We start from the raw sequence: 19363 nt of genomic DNA, 5'->3' as shown, positions 1-19363 counted from the left end.
CAGCACGATTTGCTGGAACACCTTGACTGGGGAGCCAAGCCTCTCCTGCAACTCTCCGAACTCCGAGGGATCCTTGGGCGGTTGCCCGCGGTTGACGCCCGTTGCTCTGACTTCGACCTCCAAGAAGCTTCTTCTAAGGGAAAGATCCTCGTGAGGTGATGCAGTACTGCAGGTGAGTTCGAACCCGTTCGTCGCCACTGTAGTGTCCGCGCCTTAATAATGCACGGACTGCAGGAGAACAATAAAACAGGTATTTACTGAACAGAGGGTAACTTAAGACAGAAGCCTGCTATGGCTTTATATACAGGGGTGGTCACTGCCGGTACTGCAGTATAGAATCAGTTCTTCTCTTGAAGGTACATACACAACATTACACTCACCTTGCATACTTACCACTCCACATCTGTATCCATCACTCACCTCTACATCGCACTTTCAGACCCCTCTGACCCCCCGCAGACCTACTCGTCTCCTACACCCTGATGGAGTTCTCCGAGGTCAGGAAGCCTGCACTTCAGAAAGAAAAATGGGGATAATCCTATTTTCTGCCTGTTAACGGGTACTGAATAGGCTTTAATTCCTTTCCCGCCTCGAGGAGACGGGACCCAGGGCAGGACGGCTTCCCGCCTCCTGGCAAGAGAGCACAGAGGCAGGTTGAGGGGCGGGTTTGCCACCCGCTCCCAAATTCTGCAACTTTACCGGCAGTCCCGCCTCCATACCCACCTCCTCGGGGCTGACATAATCTAACCCTCAATGTTTTCAAGGGGAGACTGGATAGGCACTTGAGGGAAATAAACTTGCAGGGCTGCAGGGATAGAGCGGGGGAATGGGACTGACTGGATTGCTCTACAGAGAGCCGGCACGGACTCAATGGACCGAATGGCCTCCTCCTGTGCCGTATAAATCTATGACTTTAATCTCCTCTTATCATGGAGAAATCAAATATTCGACACACTGTATGTTTGAAACAAAGCTAATTTATTCAATTTTAATACAGAATATTAATCTCCATCCGAGTTATAGGGGTTATTAAGATCAGCAGAAACAAACTCTAACTGCCAGAATGAACATGATTCAGTACTCAATGCAATCCCGGTAAATCCTGTTCTATTCACATATGTGGCCTTTAAATGGCAGGGTTTTTACCCAGCATTCCCCGCGGGGGAGAATGTGCCACACCCACACTACAGGAGCTCAGTGCGCAGGCGCGGGACCCGCCTGGCTTTGGAGCATGCGCGGTGCGTGAAATGTTTGAATAGTGAGGGAAGAGACCAGCTCCGGATTATCGCAAAGAAGCAGGCGGACGGAGCGGAATAATGGACCGGCGGGTGGGCGGGCAGGCTTCATAAACAACTGGTGCACGCCGCAAACCCCGAATCAAAACCTGAAGGTCCCGCGTTTGCAACATCGGGGCTTCTCCCGGTCACAGGAGGATAACGGCCGCCATCTTGATTCAGTGAGTAGCAAGGCGCATGCGCAACCATTTTGGTCAGGAACAAAGAGTGGGCGGGGCTTCAGTGTCTGTTCCCAAACATAGAAACATGGAAGATAGGAGCAGGAGTGGGCCATTCGGCCCCTCGAACCTGCTCCGCCATTTAATGCGATCATGGCTGATCATCCAAACTCAGTACCCTGTCCCTGCCAGCTCCCCATATCCCTTGATCCCTTTAGCCTTAAGAAATATATCTAACTCCTTCTTGAATATATTTAATGAATTGGCCTCAACTGCTTTCTTTGGTAGAGAATTCCACAGGTTCACCACTCTCTGGGTGAAGAAATTCCTCCTCATCTCTGTCCTAAATGGCTTACCCCTTATTTTTAGACTGTGACCCCTGGTTCTGGACTCCTTGGCCATCGGGAACATCCATCCTGCATCTAGTCTGTCTAGTGCTGTTAGAATTTTATAAGTTTCAATGAGATCCCCTCTCATTCTTCTAAACTCCAGCGACTACAAGCCCAATTGATCCAATCTCTCCTCATACGGCATTCCTGCCATCCCAGGTATCAGCCTGGTGAATCTTCGCTGCACTCCTTCCATGGCAAGAACATCCTTCCTCAGATAAGGCGACCAGAACTGCGCACCGGGTCCTAGTGCCTGGAAGAATAATACATTGACTCAGTTATTTGATTCAGACTCTCCACACTTCACATTTCTCACCATCTCTCCTGAACACGCTGGTAAAAGCAGAGCACACGGTTAACATCACACACAATTGTAACAAAGAGCCCCAGAGCTGGGCTCCCCTTCTGCAGCCCCAGGGTTAGAATCCCCTTCTACAGTCCCAGGGTTAGAACCCCCTTCTACAGTCCCAGGGTTAGAACCCCCTTCTACAGTCCCAGGGTTAGAACCCCCTTCTACAGTCCCAGGGTTAGAATCCCCGTGTACAGTACCAGGGTTGGAATCCCCTTCTACAGTCCCAGGGTTGGAATCCCCTTCTACAGCCCCAGGGTTAGAATCCCCTTCTACAGTCCCAGGGTTAGAATCCCCTTCTACAGTCCCAGGGTTAGAATCCCCACGTACAGTCCCAGGGTTAGAATCCCCATGTACAGTCCCAGGGTTAGAATCCCCATGTACCATCCCAGGGTTAGAATCCCCATGTACAGTCTCAGGGTTAGAATCCCCATGTACAGTCTCGGGGTTAGAATCCCCATGTACAGTCTCAGGGTTAGAATCCCCATGTACAGTCTCAGGGTTAGAATCCCCATGTACAGTCCCAGGGTTGGAATCCCCATGTACAGTCCCAGGGTTGGAATCCCCATGTACAGTCCCAGGGTTGGAATCCCCATGTACAGTCCCAGGGTTAGAATCCCCATGTACAGTCCCAGGGTTGGAATCCCCATGTACAGTCTCAGGGTTAGAATCCCCATGTACAGTCCCAGGGTTGGAATCCCCATGTACAGTCCCAGGGTTGGAATCCCCATGTACAGTCCCAGTGTTAGAATCCCCATGTACAGTCCCAGGGTTGGAATCCCCATGTACAGTCCCAAGGTTAGAATCCCCATGTACAGTCCCAGGGTTGGAATCCCCATGTACAGTCCCAGGGTTAGAATCCCCATGCACTGTCCCAGGGTTAGAATCCCCATGTACAGTCCCAGGGTTAGAATCCCCGTGTACAATCTTGGGGTTAGAAGCCCCATGTGCAGTCCCAGGGGTTGGAATCCATACGTTTGCCAGTGGGCTTGGGCCCCAGCACATGTTTATTGTAAAAGCCCGGTCAAGAGCAATCCCAGCGTGCCAACTCTGAACCTGGTTTGCTGCTCCCTCTGTGCCCAGCACTGCCTGCATCCCCGTCTCACGGAAGTGGAATTTCAGCCTCAGTGTTACAAATTTCCTTGGTTACAGGCTGGAGTTTGGCCCCAGTCGCTGTCTGCCCTCAGTACCTCACCAATGGTAATTCTGAGCTGTGAGCCTATACTGAAGGTGCTGTGTGATGGTGGGGTTCGGCCCCAGTCACTGTCTGCCCTCCAGTACCTCACCAAGTGGTAATTCTGAGTTGTGAGCCTATACTGAAGGTGCTGTGTGATGGTGGGGTTCGGCCCCAGTCACTGTCTGCCCCCCAGTACCTCACCAAGTGGTAATTCTGAGTTGTGAGCCTATACTGAAGGTGCTGTGTGATGGTGGGGTTCGGCCCCAGTCACTGTCTGCCCTCCAGTACCTCACCAAGTGGTAATTCTGAGTTGTGAGCCTATACTGAAGGTGCTGTGTGATGGTGGGGTTCGGCCCCAGTCACTGTCTGCCCCCCAGTACCTCACCGAGTGGTAATTCTGAGCTTGTGAGCCTATACTGAAGGTGCTGCGTGATGGTGGGGTTCGGCCCCAGTCACTGTCTGCCCCCCAGTACCTCACCAAGTGGTAATTCTGAGCTGTGAGCCTATACTGAAGGTGCTGTGTGATGGTGGGGTTCGGCCCCAGTCACTGTCTGCCCTCCATTACCTCACCGAGTGGTAATTCTGAGCTGTGAGCCTATACTGAAGGTGCTATGTGATGGCGGGGTTCGGCCCCAGTCACTCTTTGCCCTCTAGTACCTCACCGAGTGGTAATTCTGAGCTGTGAGCCTGTACAGTAGGCAAATCTCAGAGAAGTGTAGAAATAATAGGGTAATAATATAGGGGAATTCAACTTCCCCAATATTAACTGGGATAGTCAGAGTGTGAAAGGCTTAGAGGGTGCGGAATTCTTTAAGTGCATCCAGGAGAGTTTTTTGAGCCAGCATGTTGAAAGTCCTACAAGAGAGGGGGCGGTACTGGACCTAATTCTAGGGAATGTAGCTGGGCAAGTGGTAGAAGTATCAGTCGGAGAGCATTTTGGTGACAGTGACCATAATTCGGTGAGATTTAAGGTAGTCATGGAAAAGGACAAAGATGGACCGGAAATGAAGGTTCTAAATTGGGGGAAGGCCGATTTTAATATGATAAGGCAGGATCTGGCCAAAGTGGACTGGGATCAGCTACTTGTAGGAAAATCCACATCAGAACAGTGGGAGTCTTTTAGAAAGGAAATAGAGAAAGTACAACACCAACATGTTCCCGTAAAGGTCAAGGGTGGGACCAACAAGCCCAGGGAACCCTGGATGTCAAGGGATATACAAGAATGGATTAGGAAAAAAGGGAGGCTTTTGGCATATACAAAGGACTAAAACCAGTGGAAGCCCTAGAGGAGTATAGAAAGTGCAGGGGGCTACTTAAAAAAGAAATTAGGAGAGCGAAGAGGGGGCATGAAAAAACACTGGTGGGCAAAATAAAAGAAAATCCCAAGGTGTTTTATAAGTATATTAAGGGCAAGAGGATAACCAGGGAAAGAGTAGGGCCCATTAGGGACCAAAGTGGCAATCTGTGTAGAACCGGAAGATGTAGGTGAGTTTTTAAATGAATATTTTGCATCTGTGTTCACTATGGAGAAGGACGATGTAGGCATAGAAATCAGGCAGGGAGATTGTGATATACTTGAACATATTAGTATTGAGAGGGAGAAGGTACGAGCGGTTTTAGCGGGCTTAAAAGTGGATAAATCCCCAGGCCCGGACGAGATGTATCCCAGGCTGCTGTGTGAGGCAAGGGAGGAGATTGTAGGGGCTCTGACACAAATTTTCAGAACCTCTCTGGCCACAGGGGAGGTGCCAGAGGACTGGAGAACAGCTAACGTAGTACCATTATTCAAGAAGGGTAGTAGGGATAAGCCAGGGAATTGCAGGCCAGTGAGCCTAACATCAGTGGTAGGGAAATTATTGGAAAAAATTCTGAAGGACAGAATTAGTCTCCACTTGGAGAAGCAAGGATTAATCAAGGATAGTCAGCATGGCTTTGTCAGGGGGAGATCATGTCTAACCAATTTGATTGAATTTTTCGAGGGGGTGACTAGGTGCATGGATGAGGGTAGTGCAGTTGATGTAGTCCACATCGACTTCAGTAAGGCTTTTGACAAAGTCCCGCATGGGAGACTGGTCAAGAAGGTAAGAGCCCATGGGATCCAGGGCAATTTGGCACATTGGATCCAAAATTGGCTTAGTGGCAGGAGGCAGAGGGTGATGGCCGAAGGTTGTTTTTGTGACTGGAAGCCTGTGTCCAGTGGTGTACCGCAGGGATCGATTCTGGGTCCCTTGCTGTTTGTAGTGTACATTAATGATTTGGATGTGAATGTAGGAGGTATGATCAGTAAGTTTGCAGATGACATGAAAATTGGTGGAGTGGTAAGTAGCGAGGAGGGAAGCCTCAGGCTACAGGACGATATAGACGGGTTGGTCAGATGGGCAGAACAGTGGCAAATGGAATTTAACCCTGAAAAGTGTGAGGTGATGCATTTTGGGAGGACTAACAAGGCAAGGAATACACAATGAATGGTAGGACCCTAGGAAGGACAGAGGATCAGAGGCACCTTGGTGTGCATGTACATAGATCCCTGAAGGCATCAGGACAGGTAGATAAGGTGGTTAAAAAGGCATATGGGATACTTGTCTTCATTAGCCGAGGCATAGAATATAAGAGCAGGGAGGTTATGATGAAGCTGCACAAAATTCTAGTTAGGCCACAGCTGGAATACTGTGTGCAGTTCTGGTCGCCACACTATAGGAAGGATGTGATTGCATTGGAGAGGGTGCAGAGGAGATTCACCAGGATGTTACCTGGGCTGGAGCACTTCAGCTATGAAGAGAGACTGGACAGGCTGGGGTTGTTTTCCTTAGAGCAGAGAAGGCTGAGGGGGGACCTGATTGAGGTGTACAAAATTATGAGGGGCATAGATAGGGTAGATAGAAAGGAACTTTTCCCCTTAGTAGAGGGGTCAATAACCAGGGGGCATAGTTTCAAGGTAAGGGGCAGGAGGTTTAGAGGGGACTTGAGGAAAAACTTTTTCACCCAGAGGGTGGTTGGAATCTGGAACTCATTGCCTGAATGGGTGGTTTTTAAAAAATTCATTGATGGGATGTGGGCGTCGCTGGCTGGCTAGGCCTGCATTTAGTGCCCATCCCTAATTGCCCTTGAGAAGATGGTGCTGAGCCGCCTTCTTGAACCGCTGCAGTCCATATGGTGTAGGTACACCCACAATGCTGTTAGGAAGGGAGTTCCAGGATTTTGGCCCAGCGATAGTGAAGGAACGGCGATACAGGTCCAAGTCAGGATGGTGTGTGGCTTGGAGGGGAACTTGTAGGTGGTGATGTTCCCATGCGTCTGCTGCCCTTGTCCTTCTAAGTGGTAGAGGTTGGGGTTTGGAAGGTGGTTGAAGGAGCTTTGGTGAGTTGCTGCAGTGCACCTTGTAGATGGTACACACTGCAGCCACAGTGCGCCGGTGGTGGAGGGAGTGAATGTTGAAGGTGGTGGATGGAGTGCCAATCAAGCGGGCTGCTTTATCCTGAATGGTGTCGAGCTTCTTGAGTGTTGTTGTAGCTGCACTCATCCAGGCAAGTGGAGAGTATTCCATCACACTCCTGACTTGTGCCTTGTAGATGGTAGAAAGGCTTTGGGGAGTCAGCAGGTGAGACACTCGCCGCAGAATTCCCAACCTCTGGCCTGCTCTTGTAGCCACAGTATTTATATGGCTGGTCCAGTTCAGTTTCTGATCAATGGTAACCCCCAGGATGTTGATAGTGGGGGATTTAGCGATGGTAATGCCATTGAATGTCAAGGGGAGATGGTTAGAGTCTCGCTTGTTGGAGATGGTCATTGCCTGGCACTTGTGTGGTGCGAATGTTACTTGCCACTTGTCAGCCCAAGTCTGAATGTTGTCCAGGTCTTGCTGCATATGGACACGGACTGCATCAGTATCTGACGAGTCTCGAATGGTGCTGAACAGTGTGCAATTATCAGCGAACATCCCCACTTCTGACCTTATGTTGGAGGGAAGGTCATTGATGAAACAGCTGAAGATGGTTGGGCCTAGGACACTGCCCTGAGGAACTCCTGCAGTGATGTCATGTGATTGAGATGAATGACCTCCAACAACCACAGCCAACTTCCTTTGTGCTAGGTATGATTCCAACCAATGGAGAGTTTTCCCCTTGATTCCCATTGACTTCAGTTTTGCTAGGGCTCCTTGATGCCACACTCGATCAAATGCTGCCTTGATGTCAAGGGCAGTCACTCTCACCTCACCTCGAGTTCAGCTCTTTTGTCCATGTTTGGACCAAGGCTGTAATGAGGTCAGGAGCTGAGTGGCCCTGGCGGAACCCAAACTGGGCGTCAGTTAGCAGGTTATTGCTGAGTAAGTGCCGCTTGATAGCACTGTCGACGACACCTTCCATCACTTTGCTGATGATTGAGAGTAGACTGATGGGACGGTAATTGGCCGGGTCGGATTTGTCCTGCTTTTTGTAGACTGGACATACTTGGGCAATTTTCCACATTGCCGGGTAGATGCCAGTGTTGTAGCTGTACTGGAACAGCTTGGCTAGGGGCGCAGCTGGTTCTGGAGCACAAGTCTTCAGTACTATTGCCGGGATGTTGTCAGGGCCCATAGCCTTTGCAGTATCCAGTGTCTTCAGCCGTTTCTTGACATCACGTGGAGTGAATTGAATGGGCTGAAGACTGGTATCTGTGATGCTGGGGACCTCAGGAGGAGGCCGAGATGGATCATCCACTCGGCACTTCTGGCTGAAGATAGTTGCAAATGCTTCAGCCTTGTCTTTTGCACTCGCGTGCTGGGCTCCACCATCATTGAGGATGGGGATATTTTTGGAGCCTCCTCCTCCTGTTAACTGTTTAATTGTCCACCACCACTCACGACTGGATGTGGCAGGACTGCAGAGCTTTGATTTGATCTGATGGTTGTGAGATCGCTTAGCTCTGTCTATCGCATGTTGCTTCCGTTGTTTGTCCTGTGTTGTAGCCTCACCAGGTTGACACCTCATTTTTCGGTATGCCTGGTGCTGTTCCCGGCATGCTCTCCTGCACTCTTCGTTAAACCAGGGTTGATCTCCCGGCTTGATGGTAATGGTAGAGTGAGGGGTATGCCGGGCCATGAGGTTACAGATTGTGGTTGAATACAATTCTGCTGCTGCTGATGGCCCACAGCGCCTCATGGATGCCCAGTTTTGAGTTGCCAGATCTGTTCGAAATCTGTCCCATTTAGCACGGTGGTCGTGTCACACAACACGGTGGAGGGTATCCTCAACATGAAGACGGGACTTCGTCTCCACAAGGACTGTGCGGTGGTCACTTCCACCAATGCTGTCATGGACAGATGCATCTGCAACAGGTAGATTGGTGAGGACGAGATCAAGTAGGTTTTTCCCTCTTGTTGGTTCCCTCACCACCTGTCGCAGACCCAGTCTGGCAGCTATGTCCTTTAGGGCTCGGTCAGTTGTGGTGCTACCGAGCCACTCTTGGTGATGGTCATTGAAGTCCCCCACCCAGAGGACATTTTGTGCCCTTGCTACTCTGTGCTTCTTCCAATTGGTGTTCAACATGAAGGAGTACTGATTCATCAGCTGAGGGAGGGCGGTAGGTGGTAATTAGCAGGAGGTTTCCTTGCCCATATTTGACTTGATGCCATGAGACCTCATGGGGTCCTGAGTCAATGTTGAGGACTCCCAGGGCTACTCCCTCCCGACTGTATACCACGGTGCCACCACCTCTGGTGGGTCTGTCCTGCCGGTGGGACAGGACATACCCAGGGATGGTGATGGTGGTGGTGATGGTGGTGTCTGGGACATTGGTTGTAAGGTATGACTCGGTAATTATGACTGTCAGGCTGTTGCTTGACTAGTCTGTGGGACAGCTCTCCCAATTTTGGCACAAGCCCCCAGTTGTTGGTAAGGAGGACTTTGCAGGGTCGACAGGGCTGGGTTTGCCGTTGTCGTTTCCGGTGCCAAGGTTGATGCTGGGTGGTCCGTCTGGTTTTATTCTTATTGTTTTTCGTAGCGGTTGTTTACAACTGAGTGGCTTGCTGGGTCATTTCAGAGGGCATTAAGAGTCAACCACATTGCTGTAAAGGCAGGAACCCTCACAACATTCAAGAAGCATTTAGATGAGCACTTGAAACGCCATGGCATAAAAGGCTACGGACCAAGTGCTGGAAAATGGGATTAGAATAGACAGGGATTGATGGCCAGCGCGGACACGATGGGCCGAAGGGCCACTTTCTGTGCTGTATAACTCTATGACTCTGTACCTTCAGTTATTCTCATGGACAAGTCCCAGCTCTCCAAACCTTCCAGAGTGCCTCTCCTAGCCTTGGTATCCAGGGAAGGTATCGGTAACACGCCCGGGATCACTAAACACAAAACCCAGTCTGTTAATCACTGTCAGCTACTGGGCTTAGTGTGTGACCCACAGCATCTCTCTCACCTTCGATGTGTGAATAGAGCATCACGCCTCGGAACCTGGTTTTAAATTTATTCAGCAAATCTATTTAACAGAAGCTTGCAGGGTGATGAGGCAGTGTTGAGGTGCTGCTGTACCAGCCTTGGCTCAGTTGGTAGCACTCTCGCCTCTGAGTCAGAAAGTTGTGGGTTCAAGTCCCACCCCAGAGACTTGAGCACAAGAACCTAGGCTGACACTCCTGTGCAGTACTGAGGGAGTGCTGCACTGTCGGAAGTGCCGTCTTTTAGATGAAACATTAAACCGAGGCCCCGTCTGCTCTCTCAGGTGGAAAAGATCCCATGGCACTATTGAGAAGAAGAGGAGGGGAGTGATCTCTGGTGTCCTGGCCAATATTTATCACTAAAATAAAACAGATTATCTGGTCATTATCACATTGCTGTTTGTGGGAGCTTGCTGTGCGCAAATTGGCTGCCGCGTTTTCTACATCACAACAGTGACTACGCTTCAAAAGTTCTTAATTGGCTGTAAAGTGTTTTGGGACGTCCTGAGGTCATGGAAGAGGCTGTATAAATGCAAGTCTCATCTTTACTCTGCATTGTGCCTGTAATGAAAATAACTGAAGATTAGTCCCAGCGTAACCTTTGCTGTCATGAAATGAGTGTGTCTTTTAATGAGCCTCACGTCCTTGCTCATGTGTAGAAAGGGGATGTGTAAAGAGATGGTCTGTGTATGGAGATCTGAAAGAAGGAAATGGTGTGTGTGTGTGATAGTGACACAGCCTTGTGGTCACAGTCAGAACAATGCACAGATATCCTTGTGGTTATGGTTTGAGCAGGGTCAGATCACGAATGTTGTAAATCAGTTAAATATAAATATCGCCAGTGTAGTCACAGCTTGTTAGAACAGACCTGGGGAGGTGGTCACCCCACAGCTTAAGAGTATGCAGGCAGAGAGGGACTGGGTGACCGCCAGACTGAAGAGGAGGACCAGGCAGGTAGTGCAGGAGTCCCCTGACTGCATCTCGCTCGCTAACCAGTATTCAGTTCTGAGTATTGGTGAGAGCGATGGTTCCTCTGGGGAGTGCAGCCAGAGCCAAGTCCACAGCACCATGGGTGGCTCAGCTGTACAGGTGGGGACAAAGAAGAGCGGAAGAGCAATAGTGGCAGGGGATTCGATAGTTAGGGGAATAGACAGGCGTTTCTGCGGCCGCAGACGTGACTCCAGGATGGTATGTTGCCTCCCTGGTGCCAGGGTCAAGGATGTTACTGAACAGCTGCAGGACATTCTGAGGGGGGAGGGTGAACAGCCAGAGGTCGTGGTCCTCATCGGTACCAACAACATAGGCAGAAAGAGGGATGAGGTCCTGCAGGCAGATGTTAGGGAGCTAGGAAAGAGAGTAAAAAGCAGGACCTTAAAGGTAGTAATCTCCGGATTAGTACCAGTGCCACGTGCTGGTGAGTACAGAAATAGGAGGACAGAGCAGATGAATGCGTGGCTGGAGAGATGGTGCAGGAGGGAGGGCTTTAGATTCCTCCGGCATTGGGACCATTTCTGGGGGAGGTGGGACCTGTACAAACCGGATGGGCCACACCTCAACAGGGCCGGGACCAATGTTCTCGCTGGGGGTTTGCTAGTACTGGTGGGGTGGGTTTAAACTAGCTTAGCAGGGGGATGGGAATCTGAGAGTGGATTCAGAAGGGAGAGAAGCAAAGCTGGAAATGGAAGGCAGAAAATTAGTCAGTGAGTTTGGAAGGCAGAGGAAAAAAAGGCTAGAAAATAGACAACAAAGGAGTTTGGTAATGCTTAATGGCATATACTTCAACGCAAGCAGTCTAGGGAATAAAGCAGATGAGCTGAGGGCACAGATAGACACGTGGGAGTATGATATTGTAGCTATTGCTGAGACAGGGCAGGAATGGCAGCTCAACATTCCTGGTTACAGGGTTTTCAGACGAGATAGAGAGGGGGATAAAAAAGGAGGGGGGTCGCAATATTGATTAAAAAGAATCAATTACAGCTGTGAGGAGGGAGGCTGTAAGAACATAAGAAATAGGAGCAGGAGTCGGCCATTTGGCCCCTCGAGCCTGCTCCGCCATTTAATGAGATCATGGCTGATCTGATCTTGGGCTCAGCTCCATTTCCCTGCCCGCTCCCCATAACCCTTCACTCCCTTATTGTTCAAAAATCTGTCTCTCTCCACCTTAAATGTATTCAATGACCCAGCCTCCACAGCTCTCTGGGGCAGAGAACTCCACAGATTTACGACCCTCTGAGAGAAGAAATTCCTCCTCATCTCAGTTCTAAAAGGACGACCCATTATTCTGAGACTGTGCCCCCGAGTTCTAGATTCCCCCACGAGGGGAAACATCCTCTCTGCATCCACCTTGTCGAGCCCCCTCAGTATCTTTTATATGTTTCAATAAGATCACCTCTCATTCTTCTAAACTCCAATTAATATAGGCCCAGCCTGCTCGACCTTTCTTCATAAGACAACCCCCTCATCTCTGGAATCAACCTCGTGAACCTTCTCTGAACTGCCTCCAATGCAAGTATATCCCTCCTTAAATAAGGAGACCAAAACTGTACGCAGTACTCCAGGTGTGGTCTCACCAATACCCTGGCTCAGTACTAGGTCCCTTGCATTTTGTGGTATATATCAACGATCTTGACTTGAATACAGCGGGTATCATTCAGAAGTTTGCAGATGATACTGAAATTTGGCTGTCTGGTTGATACTGAAGAAGGAAGCTGTAGACTGCAGGAAGATATCAATATCAATAAATTGGTCAGGTGGGCAGAACAGTGGCAAATGGAATTCAATCCGGAGAAGTGTGAGGTAATGCATTTGGGGAGGGCTAACAAGGAAAGGGAATACACATTAAATGGTAGGACACTGAGTAGTGTAGAGGAACAAAGGGACCTTGGAGTGCATGTCCACAGATCCCTGAAGGTAGCAGGCCAGGTAGATAAGGTAGTTAAGAAGGCATACGGAATGCTTGCCTTTATTAGCCGTGGTATAGAATACAAGAGCAGGGAGGTTATGCTTCAACTGTATAAAACACTAGTTAGGCCCGAGCTAGAGTACTGTGTGCAGTTCTGGTCACCACATTACAGGAAAGATGTGATTGCACTAGAGAGGGTACAGAGGAGATTTACAAGGATGTTGCCGGGAGTAGAAAATCTTCGCTATGAGGAAAGACTGGATAGGCTGGGGCTGTTTTCCTTGGAACAGAGGAGGCTGAGGGGAGACCTTATTGATGTGTATAAAATTATGAGGGGCCTAGATAAAGTGGATAGAAAGGACCTATTTCCCTTAGCAGAGGGGTCAAAAACCAGGGGGCACAGATTTAAAGTAATTGGTCGGAGGTTTAGAGGGGGTTTGAGGGGAAATTTCTTCACCCAGAGGGTTGTGGGGTCTGGAACTCACTGCCTGAAAGGGTGGTAGAGGCAGGAACTCGAACCACATTTAAAAAGTACTTGGATGTGCACTTGGGATGCTCTAACCTGCAGGGCTCCGGACCAAGAGCTGGGAAGTGGGATTAGGCTGGATAGCTCTTTGTTGGCCGGCGCGGACACGATGGGCTGAAATGGCCTCCTGCCGTGCTGTAACTTTCTCTGATTCTGTGAACTTGGAGGCGATGGTGTTCCCATCCACCTGCTTCTCTTCCCTTCTAGGTGGTGGAAGTCGCCTGTTTTGGAGACTCAAATGTATAAATCCCCTCTTCTTCGCCCCTCCACCTCCCGCCTCTCACTCTCTTCCCTTTCCCCGTAACCCTGCAAATGTTTTTCTTTCAGGTACTTACCCAATTCCCTTTTGAAAGCGGTGATTGAATCTGCCTCCACCACCCTTTCAGGCAGTGCATTCCAGATCCTAACCACTCGCTGCATAAAAAAGTTTTTCCTCATGTCGCCTTTGGTTCTTCTGCCAATCACCTTAAATCTGTGTCCTCTGGTTCTCGACCCTTCCGCCAATGGGATACAGAGGGAATATTTCCACTTGTGGGGAAGAGCATAACTAGAGGCCATCAATATAAGATAGACACCAAGAAATCCAATAGGGAATTCAGAAGAAACTTCTTTACCCAGAGAGTGGTGAGAATGTGGAACTCGCTGCCACAGGGAGTGGTTGAAGCAAATAGTATCGATGCATTTAAGGGGAGGCTGGACAAGCAGATGAGGGAGATGGGAATAGAGGGTTATGCTGATAGATTTAGATGAGGCAAGACGGTACGAGGCTCGTGTGGAGCATAGAAGCCGGCATGGACTGGTTGGGCCGAATGGCCTGTTTCTGTGCCGTATATCCTGTGTAATTCTAACAATCTCAGTTTTGCAATTTTCAATTCACTATTCCCTGTAAACCGATTGTCTCACAACACACTGGCTCAGATTTTAACAAAGAGCCTTGTGTCCAATAAGGGGAATAAAGGCCCACAGCCTCCCCTGGCCCCGGGCCCTGAACAAGGGACTGGAGAAACTCGCTGCCCTGCGGATCAGACAATCAGCCGGCGCTAGTCCCGCCCCTCGGGCTCCCCGATTGGTTGGAGGACCCGCCGCCGGCTCGCTCCTCCAGACCCGCCCCGCTCGCTCCCTATTGGTCGGAAGCTCCCGTCAATCAGGCCACGGGCCCGGGTCACGTGTCCCTCACCGGGCGGAGCTGCAGGTCGGCGGGAGGGGGGTCGGGTGATTAATAAACTGGAGCCAGGAATCTTGTGCTGCTGCTGTGCCAGAAGAGAGGGGAGGAGAGGAGAGGAGAGGTCTCTCTCTCTCTCGCTCTGTGTCCAGGAGGAGAGACCACATCTGTTGCTGCTGCAGCTACTATTGGGGTGCCAGAGGAGAGACCAGGAGACCAGACCAGAGCTAACAACAAAGGAAAGCCATTCCATCACTGCTTCCCCAACTGGTCTCCATTACAGGAGAGGGTGAGAGGGGAGAAAAACAAACATCCTACATCTGTTCAGAAGGAGGGAGAGCCATTGGAAAACTTCTACAGGTGGGTGTTTCATGGTGCACTCTCATAAAGACTTTGTATTTAAGTGGGGGGGAGGAAAGAAGAAGGAGAAGAAAACATCTAGGGGTGTGTGTGTGGCGCATGTAAAAACTAGGCCACACACACCATTAGCAAACACCCCTCCCTATTGCTTGACCTGGGACAGCTGGAGCTGCCCAGGCGAAGTCATCATTTAATTATCACATCGTTAAGACCTGGTGGTGGACTGAGCCTGGGCATCTCCAGCTTTATTTTCCCAGGTGAAGACATCTTCTCCCCCCACAAGAAGACCATCAATAGAGACTTATTTTTCAGAGAGTGCACCCCTGCGAGCACCCACCCACCATCTTGAGTGGAGACCCAGCCCCTGTGGCCTCCCTCCTTCCCACCCCACTTTCTCTCTCTCTCTTTGCCTCTCTCTTTGTCACTCTGTAAAGAGGCACCTCATATCCATTAATTGCCCATTGAGCAGAGGGGAGAAGGCCCCTCTCCCAATTTAATCAACAAGGGGAGAGGTGTGCCTTCACTTTTAAAGCTCCCTCTGCTCAGGGAAAACAACCACTGAGGCCATTAAGATCACCAGGCCTGTGACTTGGGGTGGGTGTAGCCCTTTATAATAAGCACCCCACGATGGCGACCACATCATCGCCGGTGACGGGGCCAGCGAAATCATACGCAAGTGTGGCAGCCACAGCTGCTTCTGCTGCCCCGTCACCTTTCTGCCTTCTCACTAAAAAACACGGGGTGAAGAGCTACACTCACCCCAACATGACTATCGAGGCGTGCGTGAAGGCCGTGGCTGAGGTTGTCGGCCCTTCAGCCATCGTCGCCGCCTCGAAAATGTACGACAAGGCTGTGTTCTTCCTGGGGTCGGAGCGGGCGGTGTCCCTGGCCATAACCAAGGGGCTCACCGTGGGTGGGACCTTCCTGCCGGTAGATCCTCTCGAGGCCACTGTGCAAAGGATCCTCTTATCAAACGTCCCGCCCTTTGTTTCGGCTGAGCTCCTCCTCCCCCACCTACGTCAACTGGGGGAGGTGAGGTCGGGGATCACACTAATCCCGCTCGGATGCAGGGAGGCCAGCCTCCGGCACATCATCTCCTTCCGGCGCCGGCTTTTTGTTCAGCTGACGCGGGAGGAGGACACCGAGGGCACTTTTATTGTATGCCACGAGGGGGCTGCCTACCGCATCTTTTGGAGGTCGGACGGTGTGCGGTGCCACGCCTGTAAGGAGGTGGGGCATGTACAAAAGAACTGCCCTGCTTCCAAGCCCGCCAGAACATCTGGGGCGGCCAAGGCTGGCGCCGCCGCCACTCATCCCCCCCGATCCTGTCCGCGCGTCCTCAACACCTGATGTGCGGTCGGCGTCGGAGGCCAACGCCATCACGGCCTCCGGCGGGGGGGAGAGAGAGCGTCCGAGCGAAGGGAAGGTGCAGAAGAAGATGAAGCACCTTAGCGCGGGTCCCCTCGGTGAGCACACGGATACGGACGATCTGGCGGAACGTACGCTCGCATTCCTTGCGCTGGTGGCGGCGGAGTCTCAGAGTTTGAGGGGGCCTCGTGCCCGGGCCCGTGATCGCAACTGCTGAGGCAGGAGAATCAAGACCTGCGACCGGGCTCGGGCTCGAGGGACCCGAGCAACCCGCGCGACGGGAGGGAGCGGACGAGGAGGCCTCGGGAGGTATGGAGGTCTCCCAGCCTTCGTGTCCCTCCATAACAAAAAGGAGGCGCAAGTCCGTGGGAGAGGAGGAGGACCACGAGAGACAATGTCTCTCCTCGCGGGGGGAATCGTCGCCCGCCGTGGGTGCTGCGGCCCCCCCCCCCCCCACCGTTACTGACATCTGTATTCGGCAGGAGTTGCCTGTCCCTCGGGAGGGTACGACAGATGAGTCTGTCCCGCCTGCGCCCCCTGGGGACGGGGAAGAGACCCTGCGCGTGGGGGGGACCGCGGATCTACCCGCGGAGGAAATAACAAAAGAACCGTTACATCTCGCCATGTCGGACGCCCTGGAGACTAGGGTGGGCGAGGCCGGTGAGGCTGGGCTCGCCCAGGACAGTCCGGACCATTCCCAGGCGCTGCTCGACGTGGCCGAGGAATGTATTCAAGCTCCCCAGTCCACTGGGTCGGTGGCTGATGGCGGTGAGGGGGAAGGCCCCCTGACTCCGTCTCCGCCGGGGGTGTTGGGGGAAATGGGGATAGTGTACTTCCCGGTTTCCCCATGCACCCCGGTGCCTGGGGCGGAGGGGGGCCCCGAACCGCCGCCGCCTCCTGACCCGGCACCTCCTGAGGAGCCCAGGGAGGAATCCTCTGCCGCCGATCCTGGGGGTGGGATCGAGACAGAGGCGGGGCTGGCTGATGACGACCTCCCAGAGGAGGACGGGGACCCGGCAGAGAGCACCAAGGACGAGTCAGACTCTGTCGCCAGTGAGGCGGCGGATACCCTCATGCCCCCCTCCGAGTCCCACTCATCCCCGTTGTGGAACTTGCGTGCCGGGGTCGCCCTGGCAAAATCTGGCTGGCCCTAGACAGATGGTCAGATCTGGCGCTGCTCGTCGGCTCCGTCCATGCCGCTGTCAAATCCATGGGCGAGGGCGCGGGGCCGCCCGAGCAGCGTCGGATCAACAAGTTCCTCGCTGGGCTGCTGAGGGAATGGCGGTGGACAAGCGGCCGCTCTCCCTCCTCCCATTAGGTTAAGTAGAGGTTGCACTATGCTCTTGTCATGAAGATAACCATAGCCAGCCTCAACATCAACGGCAGCAGAGATGCACGCCGTAGATTTAATAACTTCTCAGTCCTCCGGGACGGGAGGTATGCGGTGTGCTTCCTGCAAGAAACCCACACCGTTCTGGAGGACGAGGCCACGTGGCTCCTGGAGTGGCAAGGGGGGGGGTCAGCTTGAGTCACCTCTCCAACTATTCCAGCGGGGTGGCTATCTTGCTGGCCCCGCATTTTCAGCTGGAGATCTTGGGGGTCAAGGAGCACGTGCCGGGCCGCTTGCTCCAGGTCACTGTTCGCCTGGGGGGCATGCCGCTCCATCTAGTGAACGTGTACGCCCCCGCGGCGAGTGCGCAGCAAGTGCGCTTCTTTGAAGAAGTGTCCGCTCTTCTGGGCTCCATCGACGTCGGCGAGTGCATCATCCTCGGGGGGGGGGGGGGGGGGGGATTTTAATTGCACCCTCGAGGCGAGGGACCATTCGGGTCCCCCGTACGGCCTGGTGTCGGTGGAGAAGTTGAGGGACCTGGTCGGGTCCTTCGACTTGGTGGACGTCTGGCGAAATCTCCATCCCGACTCCAGTGCCTTCACTTATGTGAGGTCTGGAGGAGGAAGGTCCAGAATCGACCGCCTTTACATTTCCCGGGCGTATGTCTCCTGTGTTCCGGCGGCTTCCATGCGGCCGGTGCCGTGCATGGACCACCACCTGGTGTGGGCGGAGCTCGCTCTGTTACGCGCACCGGGGGGGTCCGCGTACTGGCATTTTAACAACCTGCTGCTGGAGGACGAGCAGTTCCGGGATTCGTTTCGTCGGTTCTGAGCCGACTGGAGAAGGAAGCGGGGGTGCTTCCCCTCCTTGAGGCTATGGTGGGACGTGGGCAAGGCTCATGTCCGTCTCTTCTGTCAGGAGTATGCGAGGGGGTCGACCAAGAGGCGGGAGGCCCGGGTCGGGCGGTTGGAGAGGGAGGTGCTCAACCTGGAGTCCCGTCTCAGTCAAGTCATCGATGACCCGGCCCTGCGGAAGGTGTACGAAGAGAAGAAGGGCATGCTGAAGGACCTGCAGCTCGTCGGGTCCCGAGGCGCGTATGTCAGGTCGCGGATCCAGATCCTCCGGGACCTGGACCGCGGCTCCCCCGTAAGCAGCTCTTGGGGCTGCTGGCCGGCGACAGATCTCTGGTCTCGGATCCGGAGGGGATCAGCGCAGAGACCCGGGCCTATTACGGGGCTCTGTTCTCTCCGGATCCGTCCAGTGAGGATGCGCGCAGAGTTTTGTGGGAGGATCAGCTGAAGGTCGGCCCGGAGGGCGCCGAAAAATTGGACGCTCCGCTAAGCTTGGCGGAGCTGACCAGCACCCTCGGCTAGCTCTCGAGGGGAAAGTCCCCGGGGCTGGACGGGCTGACAGTGGAGTTCCACAGGGCGTTCTGGGACGTCCTGGGGGGTGACTACGTGCGGGTCCTGGGGGAAAGTCTGGCGACCGGGGAGATGCCCCTCTCGTGGCGCAGGGCGGTCATTGTCCTGCTGCCTAAGAGGGGCGATCTCCGCCTATTAAATAACTGGCGCCCGGTCTCCCTCCTTAGCACGGATTATAAAATTTTTGCCAGGGCCATGTCTGCCCGCCTTGGCACCGTGCTGGCCCACATGATCCACCACGACCAGTCCTACACGGTCCCGGGCCGGACTATCCACGATAACATCCATCTGGTCCGGGACCTAATCCACCATTCCCAGAGGGCTGGTCTGTCGGTCGCCTTCCTTTCCCTGGATCAGGAGAAGGCGTTCGACAGGGTGGATCACGAGTATCTCTTCGGAACTCTGCGCGCATTTGGGTTCGGGACGCATTTCGTCGCCCGGATCCGACTTCTGTACGCCGCCGCGGAGTGTCTGATAAAAGTTAATGGGTCTTTGACGGCGT

General features: G+C 52.7%; 1 protein-coding gene across 2 annotated transcripts in view; it reads left to right on the top strand.

Moving 5' to 3' along the window:
- Window positions 1–1174: 1174 nt before the first annotated feature.
- The window catches only part of LOC147119286 (uncharacterized), a 31239-nt gene continuing 13050 nt past the window's right edge, over window positions 1175–19363 (top strand). The window contains exon 1 of one of the 2 annotated variants that reach the window (XR_015078009.1): window positions 1175–1456. The gene's annotated coding sequence lies outside the window, so the exon portion shown is untranslated. The remainder of the gene's footprint in view (window positions 1457–19363) is intronic. The other variant, XM_085984951.1, reaches the window with a different exon arrangement.

The sequence above is a fragment of the Somniosus microcephalus genome, chromosome 4 (genome assembly GCF_052327205.1).
Source record: "Somniosus microcephalus isolate GS21.2 chromosome 4, FLI_Smic_1.0, whole genome shotgun sequence".
NCBI lineage: Eukaryota > Metazoa > Chordata > Chondrichthyes > Squaliformes > Somniosidae > Somniosus > Somniosus microcephalus.
Note: the sequence above shows the minus strand (reverse complement) of the source record. Positions and strands in the feature narration are given on the sequence as shown.